The 14,475-nt window shown below is 47.4% G+C and overlaps 1 protein-coding gene across 5 annotated transcripts in view; it reads left to right on the top strand.

The window, feature by feature from the left end:
- The window catches only part of REV1 (REV1, DNA directed polymerase), a 79,611-nt gene continuing 65,499 nt past the window's right edge, over positions 364 to 14,475 (top strand). The window contains exons 1-2 of one of the 5 annotated variants that reach the window (XM_018054917.1): positions 1,437 to 1,461; positions 1,965 to 2,021. The gene's annotated coding sequence lies outside the window, so the exon portion shown is untranslated. Of the gene's footprint in view, positions 547 to 1,436; positions 1,462 to 1,964; positions 2,022 to 14,475 lie in introns of those variants that run through there. The other 4 variants (XR_001918769.1, XM_005686288.3, XM_018054915.1 and 1 more) reach the window with 4 other exon arrangements.

The raw sequence follows: 14,475 nt of genomic DNA, 5'->3' as shown, positions 1-14,475 counted from the left end.
GCTCCGCGACCCAAGCGGAAGGCGCGACGGGCTCGGGCTGCAAGGCTGGCGGCGCGAAGCGGAAGGCGGACCAGCGCCGCGCTCCTCTCCGCCCCCGCGAGCGAGATGGTCAGGTGCCACGGAGGCGCGGCCCGCTGCGGGCCGGCCGGGAAGGGCAGGGGCTTGGCGCCCGCGGTTCGCCATCGCCCAGGGCAGGGCTCCACGCGGGCGCGGGCGCCGCGCCGGGCTGAGCGCAAGCAGCCGCGGGCGGGGCGGGGCGGGGCGGGGCGGGGCCTGGGAGCGCGCCGGCCGCCGGAGGGGGCGGGGCGGGGCGGGGCGGAGCCGCGGCGCGCGCGCCCGCCGGGGGGAGGGGCGGAGCGGGCGCCGAGCGCGCGCAGGCCGGCCGCCGCGAGCGTGGGGCGAGTGTGGACCGCGCGCGACGGTACGACTCCTTCGCCGGCCCTCCTCCCCGCCCCCGGCGAGGGCACCGTGTGCGGCGGCGCCGGGGCCCGCGAGGCCGGAGGAGGCGGCCGCGCCCGGGCATGGTGGTCTGGGACAGGGCTGAAGGTGAGCGACCCCGGGCCGGCGGCGGGGGTGGGGGCGGGGTGGGAGCGGCCCCGCGTCGCCCGGCGCGGCGGCCTGAGGCGGGGCGGGGGCGGGCGCGCCGGCCCGGGCCCCGCGGCCGTTGGTCTCGCGGCCTGGGCGGCCCGCGGCGCCCGAAGCGCGGCAGCTGCCGGGTTATGTAACGCGTGACCTCCCCTTCCCCCTCCGCCATGGCGCGGCCGGCCCGGCGCCGCCGCCCGCGCTCGGCCGCCCGCGGAGGCGCCTCGCCGACGACCCGCGCCCGCGGCCCTCTCCGCCGCGCCCCGCGCCGGCCCCGCTCGGACCGCGCCGCAAACTCCCGGCTGCTGCGCCGGCGCCGCGCCGGCTCTTCAGCCCCGCGCCATTCATTCGTGCGCGCGGGCGGCCGGGCTCCAAGCGTAGCGGGCTGGCGGCCGGGGCCCCGCGCCGGACGCTCCGCCCGGCCTCCCGCCGTGGCGTCTCCCCTCCGCCCCGCGGACCCGGGAATCGGCGTCGGACTCTCCGAAGGCAGTTTTTACTCACTTGTTTTTCCTGGTTACTTATCTGTTGCCTTAATACGCGGGCACCTGTCCCCAACTGTCCTGACAAGCGTCCCTCGCCCACTGCACTCCTTGTGAAATGATTCAGCACTTGAGTGGACGGAGAGGGGCATTTCCCTACATGTTTCCTTGCTCTTACTGCCGAAACTCAGTTGGGAAAGAATTAACGTTAGTGTATCACTCCTTAGTTGACGCCCCCCCCCCCCAACCCTCCTGTGATTTAAAAAAAAAGGATTGCAGGTGTTGAGTCTACTATTTCTGCATTCCGCATCTTTTCAGGTCACGTCCAGCGTAGAGATGGTATCATTTAAATGAGAATAACTAGACTAGCACGTACCATAAAAGAGCTTGTAACTAGCTGGTAAGGACTTTATGTAATTCTGATTCTTAATTCTGTCTGTCTGCCTAGCCTGTCCACTATAGTCTGCGAGAATTAGCCTTTTCCTTTTTAGTGTGGAACGTAGGTAACCTTGGGTACCGTCTACCTGCTTTCCAAACTTCCATCTCTGCTTTTGCACGTAGGCTCGTCTTAGCCGGAGCAGAAGCTGCTAGAGTCTTTCCCCCTCGCTGTACTTTATAGACTCTGGGAGGCTCACCTGTGGGTGTTACTGGCTCAGTCCTGTCTGACTCTTTGCGACCCCATGGACTGTAGCCCGCCAGGCTCCTCTGTCCATGGAATTCTCCAGGCAAGAACACTGAAGTGGGTTGCCATTCCTTTCTCCAGGAAAGCTCACCTAGAGTCCCTCTCTTTCCAGCAATCCTTCCCTGATCTAGAAGGCTCTTCATTCACTCCTTAGGCTGTTTGCCACTTCTCAGATATTATTAATGATTTTCTTTTTATTTGCATCCTGTCTTTATCTGTAGGTCTTTTGAGGACAGAATCTGTACCAGACTTTCAGAGAACATTACTCCTACTTCACGGTAAACGATTGATATTTAAGATTTTTTTTTTTAAAGGTGGGAATCTTTATGATTAATTTCTTTGGAATCTCAAGCAGAAAATACTTTTTCAAAGTAATGTATTTGAAAATGTAAGATCACTTCATCTTCTGCACTCCCAACTTCAAAACTCAGATTCTTCATAAAAGAAACCCAGCCCCACCAACAACAAGGTGGTCAGTAATAAGAAGCCAGAAAGAGTCCATGTAATACATATTTTAGAGTCCTGTCTTTGATAGCTGCTGTAGTAGAAAGACAAGAACTTCAGAGTTAGATGTAGGCTTAAATCCTGGCTCTGTCTGTTGTTATCGTGGACAATTTAAGTTACTGATTTCTCTGATTTTTTTTCTCTCATTTGTGTAATGAAGACTTCACTTCGTACCTTGGGTATCTGAGGATTAAATGAGTTCTTGAATGTAGGGCGTCTAGTGAGTCCCTGGTACATCGTGGTGCTCCCTCAACACATGTTATTCCCTTTGGTGTACTTTATTGCAGTCCACACCTGTTAATAGTATGAGCTGAGATGTGCTGAGACGAAGTGTGAGAAGAAAGCTCATCAGAAGAGCTACCACTTTTTGTCTCCAAGTAAATGAACAAGCCCTGAACTAAAGAGCAGTAAAGCTTTCTGCTTCTCAAGAATGTATGGGTTTGTGTGGCATATGTTAAATCATAAGAGTATGTTTGTAAGTGAAGGAAATACTTTTTAACCTTTTTTTCCTCCTATAACAGTACCCACTAAAGCATTAACATGGATATTTTAAAAAACTGATTTTTTTTCAAAATCAAGTCAGGAATGGGGGATGAGGAAGGAGGAATATTTTAGAGTCTTTTTCAGGGACAGTTAGCTTGCATGCTGTTCTTTTAGTGTCTACTGATAATTAATACATGGATCCTTGTCCTAGTTGAAGCATCTCAGTTGTGACAGTGCCTTCCCCCGTGACCCTGTTTCTCTTGGTCTTACTGACTGATCCCAAAGCAACAGAGTGGTGGTCTTTTTAAAAACATAAATTACACCCTCATTCTTCTTGATCAAAATCCTGCAAAAAGCTTCCTGTCACCCTTAGAATTGAATCAGAACTTTTTGCCGTTTCTTGAACAAATCACACTGTTCCTGTCTTAGGGATGTTATCCGTGCTGTTCTTTAAGTTGGCCTGCCCCTTCCTCCTGGTGGTGATCTTGCCTTGACAGATGTCTTCCGTTTGCTGCTTAGATGTCATCACATCAGAATGATCCCTTCTCTTACCCCTAAGATGAAGCCAGCCCCTGTCTCTGTCACTTTCGATTTATTTTGTTTGTTTTCTCTTCCTGGCATGTATTACAAGGTAAGATCCGTCTAGTCAAGGCTATGGTTTTTCCTGTGGTCATGTATGGATGTGAGAGTTGGACTGTGAAGTAGGCTGAGTGCCGAAGAATTGATGCTTTTGAACTGTGGTGTTGGAGAAGACTCTTGAGAGTCCCATGGACTGCAAGGAGATCCAACCAGTCCATTCTGAAGGAGATCAGCCCTGGGATTTCTTTGGAAGGAATGATGTTAAAGCTGAAACTCCAATACTTTGGCCACCTCATGAGAACAGTTGACTCATTGGAAAAGACTGTGAGAAGAGTTGACTCACTGGAAAAGACTGTGATGCTGGGAGGGATTTGGGGCAGGAGGAGAAGGGGACGACAGAGGATGAGATGGCTGGATGGCATCACTGACTCGATGGACGTGAGTCTGAGTGAACTCCGGGAGTTGGTGATGGACAGGAAGGCCTGGGGTGCTGCGATTCACGGGGTCACAAAGAGTCAGACACAACTGAGCGACTGAACTGAACTGAACTGAACACTCTTCATGTATCCATTTCCCCCATAAGACTTGTTTGTTCCAAGACCTCTTCTCCACTGGAGGGCAGAGGCCTTTCTGACTTGTTCGTGGCTCTGTCCCCGATGCTTAGAATGGTGCTTGGCACACAGTAGGCTCTCAGTTAAACCTGTTAAGTGAATGAATGATACATAGTTGATGTAAACATTAGTTCTGGAGTCAGACAGCTTGGGTCCTCCATTTACTGATTGTGTGGCTTTGGGCAAGTGAATATCTTTTGGTGCCTTAGTTTGCCTTCCTTGTAAGATGGAACAGTAATACCTACTTTATAGGATTATGGTAAAAAGTTAATACATATAAAGTGCTTAGAATGGGCTGTTTCACAGTTTTGAAAACCAATACTTGAAATTAGCTTTGAGTATTCACTTAGGACTTTTGTGTTTTTGCATGAGATAAAAATGCAGTTCATCCAGTTTTATCTTTATTTTGCTGAATTTTTCTGGCTACCAAAGTTATATTTATGGAACTCCCTTTTAAAATAAATACATTTTGTGGATCTCTAGAACGGATTTAAAAAATAAATTCCTGAGAACAGTGACAGGTATTTGGTCTTTAGGTGTAAGTCAGCTTTATTCTTAGATCTGTGGAAGATGCTAAGAGTGATTATCTCAACAGTCATCCACTGGAGTGGCTTTTATATCTTTTCCTTTGAAGTTCAGCTGGAGATGTGATTGTGGTGATGAAAGGACTTACTGGAGGCTGAAGACAGGAAAATCCTTGAGATCCAGTTGAAGTACAAGTCTTGTAGTTGGGAAAGAGGAGATGTTTCACCATCTTTAGTGTGTTCAATTTCTGCCTTCTTTCATGATGGGTTCCACACCTGAAAAATGTGTTTGGTTCTTAGGTAGAGCTTATAGCGTGCTCAGTCATGTCTGTCTCTTTGCAGCCCCATGCACTGTATGGACTTTACAACCTCTAGGCTCCTCTGTCCTTGGAATTCTCCAGGCAGGAATACTGGAGCGGGTAGTCATTCCCTCCAGAGGATCTTTCTGACCCAGGGATTAAACCTGTATCTCTTGCATCTCCCTCATTGGCAGGTGGATTCTTTACCACTGAGCCACTTGGGAAGCCTCAGTACTATACTGAAAGTGAAAAACAGAGGGGTTGTGAGTGTATCGGTGGTCCATCCTCAGGACTGGGTGGCCAATTGGGAAAGGTGGAGCCCCACCCAGCATCACCGGAGAGTATCCCACTGGTGTCTGTGGCTCCAGGAGAGGTCAGAAGGGCAAGTGTGGCTTCTGTTGAATGTGCGTCACGTTGGCATCACCATAAAGTCGAAGAATTGTAAACGAAAGCATTCTAAGTTAGGGACCATCTGCACTATACTTCAGTGTCTGTGTTTTATAAGTGTGAAACGTTTTAACAGGGTGACGATATGCAGAACTATTGGCTCATTAAAAATAAGTCAAAGCATCATGTGTGTCCCGGTAGGTCAGCTCTGTCGTTAGTTTGAAAAGGCTTTGCATGTTGTAGATGTGAAGCATCAGATTTAGGAAAACGTGACTAGCTTTAAAATTGCTTAAGGCTAAAATAGATTTTCAGGTGGCAGGTAAATACATGTGTTTCTGTTGATTGGGGTGCAGACTTTTGTTATTTTTGTTTTTGGTAAGGCGGGATACATTGGTGTAGAACGTTTTTACACCATGGTAAACTTTAATGATTTTTGACATCACCTTGTAGCATTTTTAAAATCTGAAGGTCTAAATTCTAAATTGCTGACTTGTCAACACTTAAGTAGATTGAGAACGCCAGTGCTAGAATGAACCCTGACGGTTCTGTAGGCCATGGCCCTGTATTTTCCTGGAGAAAAATGAGACCCAGAGAGTTATTTGATGATTGAGAGGAGAAATAGAACTAGAATCTAGGGTTTTGTTGGGATTTTTTTGTGTGTGTGTATTTAAACTCTAAAGGCATTTTCTCTCTGGTACTCTAAATTTCCCCCTTCATCACTGAGAGAAAGACCACTGTATGCTTAGTATCTTAGGTTCAAGAGGGTAGAGTTGAATGGTGTATTCTGCCATATGCGTCTGGGATGGTTTGAGAAACTTTTTAAAGACCAGTGTGGTCTTATCCTTAAATTAAAAGATTAGTTGGAGATGGGCATAAAGTTGGTTATGATGTAAATAGTTTTTGCTTGAGCCCAGTATATGAGTAGGCAAAATGTTGCTTATTGTTCTCAATTATTTAGCCTCAATCAAGGCTAAAATGAGCTCTTGGGAGGTTTAATCAGAATATAATAGCTGAATTTCACATTTTCTAAACTCCATCATGGAATAACAGACTGGTTCCAAATAGGAAAAGGAGTACGTCAAGGCTGTGTATTGTCACCCTGCTTATTTAATTTATATGCAGAGTACATCATGAGAAACACTGGGCTAGAAGAAGCACAAGCTTGAATCAAGATTGCCGGGAGAAATATCAATAACCTCAGATATGTGGATGACACCACCCTTTTGGCAGAAAGTGAAGAGGAGCTAAAAAGCCTCTTGATGAAAGTGAAAGAGGAGAATGAAAAAGTTGGCTTAAAGCTCAACATTCAGAAAACGAAGATCATGGCATCTGGTCCCATCACTTCATGGCAAATAGATGGGGAAACAGTGGAAACAGTGTCAGACTTTATTTTTTTGGGCTCCAAAATCACTGCAGGTGGTGATTGCAGCCATGAAATTAAAAGACGCTTACTCCTTGGAAGGAAAGTTATGACCAACCTAGATAGCATATTCAAAAGCAGAGACATTACTTTGCCAACAAAGGTCCAGCTAGTCAAGGCTATGGTTTTTCCAGTGGTCATGTATGGATGTGAGAGTTGGACTGTGAAGGAAGCTGAGCGCCGAAGAATTGATGCTTTTGAACTGTGGTGTTGGAGAAGACTCTTGAGAGTCCCATGGACTGCAATGAGATCCAACCAGTCCATCCTAAAGGAGATCAGTCCTGGGTGTTCATTGGAAGGACTGATGCTAAAGCTGTAACTCCAGTACTTTGGCCACCTCATGCGAAGAGTTGACTCATTGGAAAAGACTCTGATGCTGGGAGGGATTGGGGGCAGGAGGAGAAGGGGACGACTGAGGATGAGATGGCTGGATGGCATCACTGACTCGATGGACGTGAGTTTGGGTGAACTGCGGGAGTTGGTGATGGACAGGGAGGCCTGGCGTGCTGCGATTCATGGGGTCGCAAAGAGTTGGACACGACTGAGCAACTAAACTGAACTGAAACTCCATCGTTTCTACACTTGAGATTTAAAATGCTTTTCATTGAATTTCTCAGTTTTATCTTATAGTAAACTTTATTTCTGTATGACTTACTGGCTATTTATTGATATTTTAAGCCTTTCATAAATTTAAGCTGAACAATCGTAAACTTAAAAAATATTTTAATAATTTCTTCTTAAATATTTTCGAGCATGTAACCAAAAAGTCCCTTTTTTTAATGCTTTAAGCCTTAAAAGGGCTCCCTAGTGGCTCAAGACGGAAGACCTGCGTTTGATCCCTGGGTTGGGAAGATGCCTTGGAGGAGCCCGGCAACCCACTCCAGTAATCTATCCTGGAGAATCCCCATGAACAGAGGAGCCTGGTGGGTTACAGTCCAAGGGGTCACAAAGAGTCGGACACGACTAAGCGACTAAGCACAGGCCTTAAAAAGTGCGTTCACTCAACTTTCTCTCATTTAGCCTCTGTTAAGTCCTGAGATGAGGGGCAGGGCTGTATGTCCTGTTTTATATGCACCGTGTGGTTTTGACTCTTAACAGCCCAGCGCTGGGGCAGCCAACCTGGCGCAGCCAACCTGGCGCCACAGGTTAAGGGCATCAGTTTCCCTTTTTTCAGATGCCAGCTGCAGGCTTTGGGGCTTGCAGGTCCGCTGCACTTGTGACCACCTGGCCCCATATTTGGGAGTTCCCATTGCCCCCTCAGATTTAATCATTTGTTAAAATGACTCAGCACTCAGGAAGGTGCTGTACTTAGAATTAACATTTTATTATGAAGGATACAAACCAGGATCTGCCAAATGGAGAGAGACGTGGAGAGAGATCTGAGAGGGTCCCAGACCCAGTGTTCCCATGTCCTCAGGACTCATCCTCCTACCCCTTCCTTTTGTGATTACCAGGGAAGCTTACCTGCATCTCAGAATCCAGAGGTTTTATTGGGTTTTTATTACATTGGCACGATTGATTGAATCATGGACCACAAGGTCGAATTTCATCTATAGACCTCTCTTCTTCCAGGAGGTCAGGCTGATGGGATGTGACTCAGGGCCAAGCCTCTTAATCACTTGGTTAGCCTTTCCAGCGTGGCCTCCCCATCTTGGAATAAGGGGCCACCTGGGAGTCACCTGTTTATGTAAAAGACGAGGTCCTGGAGGTCCACTGTGGGTAACAGAGACTGCTGTCAGTTGTGAAATTCCAGGGTTTATAGTCTCCTGGGAACCTGGGACAAAGGCCAGCCAGATTCTTTCTTAAAGAACTGTAGCTAAAGAAGTGCGAACAGATGCGTTGCTGTTAAAGTTCAGTCTCTATACAGCTCTGCAGTAGTAACTTGGAGGTCTCCAGTATACTAAAAATTAGAGTAGGCTGCATTTGAATATATTTATGTATGTACAAAGATTGCCTTCTGTTGAAAAATAGCATTTTCTCTTATGGAAATAATGACATTTGAAACCTGGGTTCATTTGAGATAAATATACAAATTGTGTTGTAGGTAGGGTTATAAACTACATGCCTTTTGGTATTTTAAAAGCACGGTAATTTTGACTCTAAAAAGTTTACTCTTGGTTTCTTTTTGAATTTGTAATTTTAAACTTAGGTTATTACTATTGTTAGCTGAAAGTGAAAGTGAAGTCGCTCAGTCGTGTTCAAGTCTTTGTGACCCCATGGACTGTAGCCTACCAGGCTCCTCCATCCATGTGATTTTCCGGGCAAGAATACTGGAGTGGGTTACCGTTTCCTTCTCCAGGAGATCTTCCTGACCCAGGGATTGAACCCGGGTCTCCCACATTGTAGGCAGACGCTTTACCATCTGAGCCACCAGGGACGTCCATTGTTAGCTGAAAAGAGACCTAAATCTATGACATGGGATTCTTGTTACTGAGGGGAGGTGGTATTGTTAGAGTTGTAAAATCTTGTAGCCACTTGGTTGGAACTTTGAATTTTAGGTCTTGAGTTAAAGTTGCTAGGTTTACAGTGTTGAAGGTTAATTTTTTGGCCTATTATTTATGCCCAGTAGAACATCTTGTTTCTGATTGTCCCTTAAAGGTTATTATATCCTCTTGGAGCTCACTGGAGGGTTTCTCAGAAATAGAATCTGTTAATGCAGGCATAGAACCTAAATAAACTATCTTGAGGAAGACTTCTAGTGTCTTACGATGAACAAAGTAAAATAAATGTCCTGTCATCCTAGAAAGTAGTAGAGTTGTTTGTGGTTGTTTTTAACATAGGGAATTCTTGTCACAAAGCAAGAGAAAAGAGGCCAGAAAGTAGCGCAGTGGCTGTTTCTAAAACACTCTGTTTTCACTTGCAGTTGCGTTAACATAAGGATTTGTGAGAGAAGAGGTTTGTGCAGATGGAGCTGATGGCAGATCTAGACTAGAGTGGGTTTGCCTTACTTTTGAATTGCGGTCACTCAGAAGGGCTTGTTTCTAGTGTGTGTCGCTATGTCCGCCTTGTGAGTGCGGGGCTGTAACGCTTTGTGTGGATGGCAAACGTGAGCTCTTGGTCTAGAGGAGGCTCAGGAGCCAGCAGCTTGCCCTTGTGTGCAGCCATTAGCCCCCCTCCCCTCATCATTGATACTCACAGGTTCAGTGGTTCAGATAGTAAAGAACTTGCCTACCAGTGCAGGACACTAGGGTTCGATCCCTGGGTCAGGAAGATCCCCTGGAGAAGGGAATGGCAACCCACTCCAGCATTCTCTACAGTTCATGCGGTCACAAAGAGTTGGACACGACTGAGCGACTTTTTTCTTTCCCTCAGTTTCACAAAGGAAGGTTCAGACTTCTAATGATTTTGAGGGCCTACTGTTTTATTCCCTTACCTGCCTTGTTAGTTCATCTATCACTGGCTCTGTCCATGTGTCAGCCCCAGAATGTTGCCTTGAACAGCTTTTTTTTTTTCTTCTTCTTGAAATCGCTCTTTCATTCCCCTCTGCGTGTTAAAATCTTATTTGTTGCCCTCAGCTCAGATCCGCCTTTTCGGTGAAATCTTGGATCTAGTCCCCAGCAAGCGAGCTACCTACTGCTGTCTTCCTGGGGGTCCGTTGCTTTCTGCCGGTGCTGCTAATGTCGGCTCCAGTATTGCAGGTCTGTGCAAATCTTTCTTCTCTAAAAGATAATTTTGAATTGTGGTTTACACTTTATTCATCTTGAAAACTGCAAATTACAGTAAATATTCAGTGAACATGGAGTAAACTATTGGCTCAGGCCTGGAATCTGGGGGGAGAGGGAGGGGAAGGCAAAGGACAGGAAAGATCTTGTTACCCGTAATCTAATCCAGACTGCCTCTTGCTGAGCTGCATCTACTCTGCTGTGAGTTCTTTGTGCTGGTGCGCGTCGTCACGGCATTCTTCCTCCTTGGTGTACTGTCTCAGTACCTCTGAACTTCGCTGCAGTCGTCTCTGTCCCGTGACCACTCTAGGTGCACTGTAGGCGAAGCTGGTGCTTTTCAAATCCCGTGCCTCACACCAGCAGCATCACCGTTCCCTGGGAGCTTTTTAGAAATTCAGGTACCCGGCCCCACTCCTGACCTACCTGCAAAGTGAGGAGCTTGCAGTTGGGGCCCAGCGTGTGTTTCCACGCGCCCTCCAGGAGCTGCTGGCAAAGCTCCAATGGGAGTACAGGCCGCCCTCTTCTCTCATGGGCGCTGCCCTCTTCTCTGATGGGCACAGCCCCGCCCTCTTCTCTGGCGGGACTCCCTTTGTTCTCGGGCTGAGTTCTGCCCCTGCCTTCTGCCGTGGCCTTGGGAGTCCTTGATTTCCTGCAACCTTGAACTTCCTCCAGGTGTCTGTTTGGCTTTCCTATGAGACTGGAGCTTCTTCTTAGTGAAATCACTCCTTGCTGACTCTCTTTTGATGATATGATTTTAATCATATCATCTCCAGAACATTCTTTTCCTTTGTAGCTTGATCCCTACTTTTGGACATGCTGACTTTGAGAAGCAGGTGGGACCTCCTAGTGGAGATACTTGAATGAGCAGTTGGAATTCACCAAGTAGAGGGTTGCTACACTCTTGAAAACCAGAGGAGGCAGTTCTTTGTACTTTATTACAACTGTGTCTTCGTTTCCTTTTCCTTCTATGGAAATCTGTAATTACAGGGAAGAAAATTATTAGTGATTCTTTTAGAACACTTTTGTTTTCAAATGACTGATTTTGTTAGATCAGTCATTTGCAGGGGGAGAGAAATACGTTTTCATTGTTGTGACTAACCAAGAGGATGAGAGAGAAATTTGTTATATTGAATGGTTTGAGATAGAAAATTTGCTTTTAGCAAGATCAGCCTCAAACAGGACATTACAAGTATCTGTTACCCATTTTCAGTTGGAATACAGATTTTCCCTGCTAGCTGAGTAGAGTGTTCCTGTGAAACCTTTCTTAAGCTGAAATGGCCAAAAGCAAAGAAACAGTTACTGTAGGACCATCTTGCCAACGGGTGCAAAATATAAACTGAGATGAAGTAGAGATGCTCACAGACCCAGTGGCTCGGTCCACCACAGTGGGGGCTTGATGCCGTGGTACTGAGCGTGGTCCCTGGAGAAGGAGCCGGGCAGCACTTGGGTGCACGCTCCCTTGGTAACAGGCTGCTGCAAAGTGAGCCAAATGCTGCTTTTGCTTTCCCATTTTTTTGTAAAAGTGAAAATCCTCTTGGGGTTTCTTTTGGTTAGCAAAAACATGTACCGATGTAGGTTTTTCATAAGAGTAAAGTGGTGCAAAGTAAGCTGTTGAAAAAAGGGGGCAAAACCTGTATATCCATAAATTTTAATTCTCTGTCTTATTGCTTGTCTCTCTTTATTTCTGTGTTCAGTTCAGTTCAGTCGCTCAGTCGTGTCCGACTCTTTGCGACCCCATGAATCGTAGCACGCCAGGCCTCCCTGTCCATCACCAACTCCCAGAGTTTGATTCTGAGTCATAATACCCAAACAATGAAATGTAGGTCCATTCCTTAGGGTGCAGGGTAGCAAGGGGCTGGGGTGCGAGGTTGTGGCCGAGAATTAGAGCACAGTGATGTGGGCGGTGACAGAGGATTAACAGCTCTCTGCCCTGTGATGGCGGCAGGGCACAGCTGATGGGCGGCTGCTTGTTTTAGGTCATTGAGGGCCCAGGTTCCTTCTGTTTTCTTAGCCATCCCCTGTCTTTGTTCTGTTTGTTGAAGCTCAGTCACCTCAAAGCTGCATTCCAAAAAAGAGTAAACAACTTTTTTTCGGAAAAAATGGCGCAGAGTTTTGTATTCATTACTCTGCTCTCATCTCACTGGCCAGAGCTTAGTCACATGGCCACTCCTGATTCAAAGGAGCTGAGGAAATGGAGCCTCCCTTTGCAGCTCTGCTCACTGCTAAGATGGGTTGGAAGAGGTGTTCTTTTACTAAAGGAAAGAATGAACACTGAGAGACTGTTGTCATTCTGGCCCTGAGGGTGGCCTCAGGGGCAGTAGCTCACCGGAAGGACTCAGAGCTCTTGAGAACTGTGGTGGTGGTGGTGGTGACTTATTGCAGTGAACAGACGCAGGTGAAAGCTGGCCAGGGGCATGGGCCACACAGGGGAGTTCCACGTGGAACTTTGGCTGCACCGCTGGAGTCTGAGGTGGGGGTGACTTCTGTTAATGACAGTTGACAATACCCAAGAAGTATTGCCAACCAGGGCAGCTCACCTAGTGGCCAGGGTTTTCATTGGAGTTTGGTCAGATAGATGAGGTTGACCTTCTGTCTCCAGCCCCTCAGAAGGTTAGTGGTGCATGGCCTGAAGCCTCCACCATAAATCTTATTGTTAGACTACCTGAAATGGTTGTTAACCCTCAGGTAAAAGGAGACATTTATCAGCAGGGCAAGCCAGGGGCAAAGGCCAGACCTCTCTCTGAGCAGGGTTCATTACTTACTGTTAGAGCCACATCTCTGCATAGCCTTTGTTTCCTGGACGTGTGAACAGAGCAGCATAATACATGTGCTCTCATCGTAAAAGCCTTTTTCATAAATGGATAGATGTATAGAATCATAATTTTTAAAAACTGTAAGAGACTAGAGTTTGTCAGGCTCTCTCCACAGATGCAGGAGCTGCTGGCGGCTTGAGGCCAGAGAACCAGCTTCCTGGGCCTCTGCCTCTCGTGGCTGCGGACACACAGCGGGGTCTGCATGCAGGCTGTTCGTGGGGCCCGTTTCCCGCTGCAGTCCTCTGTCATGTGTCCGGCAGCTACTGTTTCTGACCCGGACGGCGCCAGAGTCGAAGCATCTTGTGTTGCGGAACCGTGTTAGGCTGGTTCAGTTCAGGGAGTGGTGTTTTCAGAAGTTTGTTACACTAATAGCATTGTTCATTTGGGAGACATACGTTTGTACAAGATGAGTGTGGTTTTGCACCACAAACCGGCCATGCAGCCTTATCAAACATTTTAGCCCTTTTACCTAGAGGGCACCTGTGTGTGAAATAATCAGTATTTGGCCTCCCTATTCCATAGATGTATTGTCGAGGTAAATAGGAGATGTATAGACCTCCTTGGGAAAAGTAAGACACTGTGGAAATGCAGTGGTAAGATAAAGTGGTATGTTTAAATTTTTAACATTTAAATTTAAATAACAATTTAGCATAACATTTAACATTGTTTAACATAACATTTAAATTTCAGTGTTAAAAATTTAACGAGTACTGAAGGCACTGGCAACCCACTCCAGTACTCTTGCCTGGAAAATCCCATGGAGGGAGGAGTCTGGTGGACTGTAGTCCATGAGATCGCTAAGTCGGACACGACTGAGCGACTTCCCTTTCACTTTTCACTTTCATGCATTGGAGAAGGAAATGGCAACCCACTCCAGTGTTCTTGCCTGGAGAGTCCCAGGGATGGGGGAGCCTGGTGGGCTCCCATCTGTGGGATTGCGCAGAGTCGGACTCTCCCAAGTGAGAACCCGTTGGAGCTGCTAGTTAAACTTCGTAGTGACTGTCCCATCTTCTCGTATTGTGAGGACAGTGCTCGGTGGTGGTGGTGGTGGTGTTCAGTTGCTTAGTTGTGTCCAAGTCTTTGCGACCCCATGGACTGCAGCACACCAGGATTCCCTGTCCTTCACTATCTCCCAGAGCTTGCTCAAACTCATGTCCATTGAGTCAGTGATGCCATCCAGCCATCTCATCCTCTATCGTCCCCTTCTCCTCCTGTCTTCAATCTTTCTCAGCATCAGGGGCTTTTCCAATGAGTCAACTCTTCACATCAGGTGGCCAGAGTGTTGGGGTTTCAGCTTCAGCATCAGTCCTTCCGATGAACACCCAGGACTGATCTCCTTTAGGATGGACTGGTTGGATCTCCTTGCAGTCCAAGGGACTCTCAAGGGTTTTCTCCAACACCACAGTTCAAAAGCACTAATTCTTCTGCACTTAGCCTTCCTTATGGTCCA

Source organism: Capra hircus, chromosome 11 (genome assembly GCF_001704415.2).
Source record: "Capra hircus breed San Clemente chromosome 11, ASM170441v1, whole genome shotgun sequence".
Lineage (NCBI taxonomy): Eukaryota > Metazoa > Chordata > Mammalia > Artiodactyla > Bovidae > Capra > Capra hircus.
This window is presented reverse-complemented; position numbering and strand designations above follow the sequence as displayed.